Raw genomic sequence first — 6,000 nt, 5'->3', positions numbered from 1 at the left:
AGTTCAGGGTATTTACTTATTTTTTTGCCTTAATTGGATCTGTTGCTTATGTTGAGTCTTGATGCTGGCAGTAGTCCAGCATGCTTCTGTTATCTTTCACATACCTGAAAGCTTTGAATAGGTCTTTTTTGGATGATGACCCATCTATCAACACCTGTATCTTTCTTTTTTTTTTTCCTTTCCCCAGGTAGCACATTGCAGTGGTCAGAGTTAAGTGTTTTCTCTAAGCTGGCTTTAGCCCGAGTGATTTTGCAGAAGGGGGAAATGCTATGAGCTACCCCCAGTGCACACCCGTAGCCACCTGTGGGATCCTCTGTGCTGGAGAAATTCTGTGTTTGAAAGGCTTTTGTACACGGTTTTTGTGAGACCAGAAGCTAAAGGTGAGGCAAAGAGGAGGGGGAAGTTCAGCCAAACAGGGGAGAAAGTCTATTTTTCTTTTTTTTATTTTCTTTTTTTTTTGAAATATATTTTATTGTAGTTAAATTTGATTCTTTTATGCATGATAAACTTGCTGCTTGGGTGGTAACTTGGTGACAGAAGATTTAACATAACCTTTAATAATGAGGCTTGTCACAAGAACAAGGCTGAAATAGTACAAATAACCATGATTGGGGCTAGCTGTAAGTTTGCATCTTTTAGCAAAAGTTCACTTAGGAATAATAGAGAAGTGCTGAGAAGAATATTTAAGGAGGTGCTTGTGATGGGTAACGTGTTCTAACTAGAATATTATACACTATTTAATTCCTAAATATCTCAAAAGCACATATTGTAATTTCTACTGGTTTAGGTTTTTCTGACTGCTTCTGTGGTGTTTAGCATTACATTCACCAGTTATACTATGCTCTTGTCTTTTCCTTGTGTATGTATATATTTAAATGAATAGGGGCTTTTTAAAAAATATGGTTTTTGACGTTCCTAGGTACAAGTTTGAAGTGTTAAGCAGTAATCACTACATAGGAAGGAGGGCTTTCATGTCACAGCTGTTTTTTTGAACGAAAGGAAGAAAAAGAGGACCGTGGCTTTGAATCACAGTTGAACATTGATTTTTGTTCTTGCAGAAATACTGTCCAGTTAGTTAGACAGTACAAGTCTAGACTACGCAAGTTGTTTGTACTTGTTTTACTGATGGTTCCTTTTGGAAAATTTTGATTTCTGAAGTTTGGAGCTACGTTTTTCTTCTGAAATAGAAATGTTATTTGCAGTTCTTACTATCCAAAATAAAGCATTGCTTTCTGTCATGCCAGCAGTAAGAAAGTAGATAGAGGTATATTGGATAGGAAAAATTGGTATGCAGACTTTCATAGGGCGATTTCTGCTGTTCTTCTCAGGTCAAGCATGGAATTGTTGAGGAAGAAAATTAATGCATCCTTGGACTCCTGAAGGAAGAGCTTTCCTGATGGGACCACTTTCAAGGTAAATAATTTGTTTGGGTTATTTACCTTGTCTCTTTGGTTTGGGGTTTCTTCTTTGTCTTGCCAAATCTGTCATACAACTGTCTGCCATGTATAAGTCTTTTAGGATTATAGTATGTTTTAAAGTGATAAATTTTCAAGTTAACTGTTCTCTTTTAGTGTAAGACTTCTGGTGTGTGCTGATTAAAGAGAAATAAGTATTTTAGAAGCCTTTGAACTTTTTGTATGGAATTTACTGGTAAGTCCTGAAGACTTAGCCTACTTGTTTGGGAGGTAGTTGCTAAGTAGAGAAGAACCTGATTTACATGTAAATTCAGAGTGAAAGAGAAGATTAAATAAAACTTACTGTGTTAGAATCTCTTATTTTTTTTTTTTAAATACAACAGATCCAAATTGAGCTTCTGTGGCAAGGGACCGTCACAGTAAAATCATTATTAGGTATTACATTACGATGGCTTGTAGACATTTAGCACCAGTGTTGCTTTGTTTGGATCTGCTCCCTTGGTTCCCATTTCCTAAATCCTATTTTTCTTTGATACCGGGGAATAATTCCCCGAGCGTTGTCCACTGATTGCTTATGTACATGCACTTTGGTTTGTGAGTAATTTTATCCACTTGAGTAGCCCCACTGTACTCGGTGGGCCTACATGTATGCCTAAGAACTTGAGAATGCTGATGAGCATAAAGAATACAATTTGGGCACGTAATGGTTGACAAGCAGTTGTTGTTTTGTTTCTGGTCTCTCCTAGGACTCATTTGCATTGCCTCCAGTGGCAACTTTTGTGAGCATTAGTAGGGAAGGTCTAGAAGCTGGAGGCAGTCATGCCAAATCCCAGCCTGCAAAACTTCTAGCATATCTGTTGTAATGGCACAGATTGCAGATGCAAGGATATATTTTTCTTTTTTAATAAATCCATGTGTTGCTTGGCTTCATTTGAATATAGCATTGGTCTGTGTATTGCAGTTTGAGCATCTCCAACACAATAGAATATAGCAAAGTGAAATCATTAGAAAAATATCTTTGCTTTTTAAATTGAGGAGATTTGGATTTATCCAGAATCAGTGTTTTGGAAGTAAAGGGAAATCAAGATGAGGGATCCGTTTTTTTCCCCATGATGTTTCCTATTTGACTCCTTAAAAAAAAAAAAAAAAAAAGTAGTCTAGCGTTGCTGTAGTGCTTCTTAGTTGTCTGAGCAATTGTATTTACAGGAAAGTTAACTGTGTTACTTGCTGGTCTCAGAATCAGTAAGATAGGCACTTTGGAATTAAAACACAATTAATTAATTAGCTATTTAAAACTTGAGAATTGTTGTGATCAGCAGCAGATGGTCACTTATACAGCCTTAACAGAACTTAGTAGACAGCGGCTTTTGTGGCAACAAGCTTTTTGAAATCTTTCACATCTTCAAAAATAGTTAAAGTAATTCAAAGCTTTGTTTCAAGATTGTCACCTCTGTTTAAAAGAAATTCTGTTTAGTCAGAGTTACAGAAATGTGAGCTGTAAATAAGGGTCTTGCACCAAGTATTCAGCTGGTCAGTAAGGTCGTTAAGCAAAAGACTTGAGAAATGTGTTTGTCAGTGTATACATGGCTGGTAATCCTGATACAGTTTGCATTCTTTTTTCCATTTCTAACCAGCATTATAAAATAGTTATTGTTATACGTGCTATGTTTTGGGTTGATTTTTTTGGTGGGTTTTGGTTTGTGGGTGTGGGGGTTTTTGTTTAGTTGGGGTTTTTTTTGGGGGGAGGAACAGGTTTGTTCATTGGTTATAAGCACTAGTTGTAGAATACCTGTCTTGGTATACAAGCTTGCATTGCATACTGCTGTGAATATCTTTAATGCAGAGTGCGGTAGAGTTGTGTTTTTATCAGAGGCTTGGTTTTGTCACTGGAATTGGATTTCTTGTTTTGAGTCGGAGTTCTGGACCGTTAGGATGGTCCTTCTCCAGAAGAGTACTGCTTTGCAAACATAACTCTTGATTTTGTTGATGCTGTGTAACCCTCATGAAGTAAGAGATACAAGAGGGGGAAGGTAGTCATGCTGTCTAAAGCTGAGCTTACATCAAAGAAAAGTCTGTAGCATTGAGCTAAAATTTATGAATTATGTTCTTGTTTTAAGTTTATGCAAGCCTGAGAAACTTCAGAAGATGCAACTCATGAAAAGATACAGATGAGAATTAACAACTAATAGTAATTGTAATTTGTCAAAAGAACAAGGTGGTGACTCAGTATGAGCAAGGTTGGCAGAGGCAGCCTTTAATTGAGGAGGAATTGGTCACTGTAAACCAGTTATGTCTTATTTTTAATGATAGGTTTTAGAGGACAGCAAATGAGTGTAGTGTGATCTTGGCTGATAGTATGTGCTTTTCTTGTTGGAAAACCCAAAAGCCTGAGGATATGAAGTTGCAAACAGAAGTTTCACTTTTTCCCCCTTTCTTCTCTGAAGAGGAAAAGGTAGGCTATGCAAGTGGAAGAAACTCCACTTTTTTGCTGTGAAACTGATTAGCGTTTTGTCTTTGGGAATGAACATAGTGCTTCCATTTTGTCAGCCTAGGAAATTTGGTAAAGGGATTGGTAACTTGCAGGGTAGAGAAATGTCCCTTGTTCTTTCTGTAGCTTGGCATTTAATATTTTACAGAAAACTTTTAAGTTTAACATATTTGAACTTGTACTAGATAGGGTTAATAGGCTAGAACAAAAGGTCAAAGCATAAGGCATTAGGCTTAATTAAGGGAGAGCAGGAGTGGATGGAGTATGTGACAGTTAAATGGGTTTCCCACAGACTAATGTCTGTTACAGTGCAACCATGCCTCAACTTAAGTGGGTTATTTTGTGCAAAGGGCAGCAGTGATTAGCAGTTTGACATGCCAGACGTTTCTGGCCAATCCCATCTGTTTTAGAGGTTAAAAAAGCACACCTTTATGAGCTGATAGATTGATTTGTGTGCCCGTCTGGTAAAGATTAGAAGTCCAAGGCCGGTGCTGTAAATGCCAGTTATAGAATATTGTACTTTCTTAGTTGCTCTTTGTTTAAACTGTCAGCTGTGTTGTAACGGGGCTAACAGCTATAAAAGTGACCGTGCAATATGAAGAACGCAGCAGGGCTGCTGCGGCAAGTGTTTTGAACCAGAAAGGTCTGGGAAGAACGTTTCTTCCTTCATCAGGTTTGTTTTGAATGCGGGCCTGTAGGCTTTGGTCACCTTGCAGCGCTTTGCTTGGGAGGGGAATCTAGCTTAATGCACTCCTACGTAAGGCTCACACCTTTTCTTTATAGCAGTCGCTGTTAACGTGCTTGACCAGAGGTTACCTGCCTCAGTACGAGCAGTTTTACAGTTCCGAGCGTGGTCGGCTAGAAGAGAATTTCAGTACTTAAAAGGTTTTGGTATTTATCTTAACTTCATTATGTTCTCTGTATTCTTTCCATTCCATTGCTTAGCTGGGATAAGTGCGTATTTTGTTGGTTTTTTCCTTTGTAGCTCTCTGGATAGTTCTTCTGATTGTATCATGAGGTTGCCTTGTAAGCCTAAAATAAAATAGGTAGCACAATAAGTCTTGACTGTGTTTCTCGTCATCTTTATGACTTTGTAAAGTCAAAGTTACGTTACTAGTAATATAAGACTATTAATAAATCATTGACGCAATAAAACTGTTTTTGATAATGTCCAAGGTTCATACATAGTTGAAGGTGATTATCCTATTTTAAAATCAACCAGAGGTCAGACTGTATCGTAAGATAACTGACTGTGGCCCAAATGATACGTGATAGCTTCAGGACCAATGGCAGTCTTCCTCACTCTAAATAAATACATAGTTTTAAATTAAATTGTTAGCTATAAATGTATTTTGGGGCAACATACTGATTAACTTCCTTTGTGTTTTGTGAAAAGCAGTGAGATATATGTGCTTACTTGAAATTAATGCTTAAAGCTCTCATTTTTAAAAGACATTAAGTTTTCCCTATTCTCTCTCTCCTCTCCATTCAAGCAGTGACACTTGTAGCTAAATCGAACTGAGAAATAAAAGTGCATGAAATTAACATTTGGCACCTTGCATTTAACATTCCTACATTAACTTTAAAATTAGTCACCTGTCTAAAATTCCTTGTTTTTCTCCTTGCAAACATGACTTTCTTTCCCTTGCTCCATTTGGAAAGAAAAAAAAAAAGACGATAGTAATGACTTAATATTCATATTATAAAGGCTGCTCCACGTACCTGAGCTATACGTTTGCTGTACCAGCTGTGGCCTGTTCCTGAAGAGATTTACTGATTTGTGGTTTATGAGCAACTTGTCTTCACCTTATCTAGCTTTGTAAGAGCCACCTTAGTTTTTCTTTTGTTCTTGTGAAAGTCTCCTCCTTTTACTTCTGTTTGAAATGCCTAGAAATATTTTCAGTGTCCTTTAGGATGAGCCAGGCAACATCATTATCTTGCAGTTTATTTAGTAACATGGAGCTGAAATGGGCATATGCAGCATCATGTTCTCTATGGAATAATATCTATTTAAATGATTTGGATCTAATACATATTTACATGAAAAAACATCTTGCCCTTCTCTGTGGGGAGAGAAGGTGAACAAGCATAAATTTT

General features: G+C 37.2%; 1 protein-coding gene across 2 annotated transcripts in view; it reads left to right on the top strand.

The window, feature by feature from the left end:
- Positions 1 to 236: 236 nt before the first annotated feature.
- NRIP1 (nuclear receptor interacting protein 1) overlaps positions 237 to 6,000 on the top strand; it is a 69,000-nt gene continuing 63,236 nt past the window's right edge. For both annotated transcript variants that reach the window (XM_009274500.2, XM_009274499.2), the window contains exons 1-2: positions 237 to 380; positions 1,329 to 1,413. The gene's annotated coding sequence lies outside the window, so the exon portion shown is untranslated. The remainder of the gene's footprint in view (positions 381 to 1,328; positions 1,414 to 6,000) is intronic.

This window comes from Aptenodytes forsteri, unplaced genomic scaffold, assembly GCF_000699145.1.
Source record: "Aptenodytes forsteri isolate BGI_AS27 unplaced genomic scaffold, ASM69914v1 Scaffold207, whole genome shotgun sequence".
NCBI lineage: Eukaryota > Metazoa > Chordata > Aves > Sphenisciformes > Spheniscidae > Aptenodytes > Aptenodytes forsteri.
Note: the sequence above shows the minus strand (reverse complement) of the source record. Positions and strands in the feature narration are given on the sequence as shown.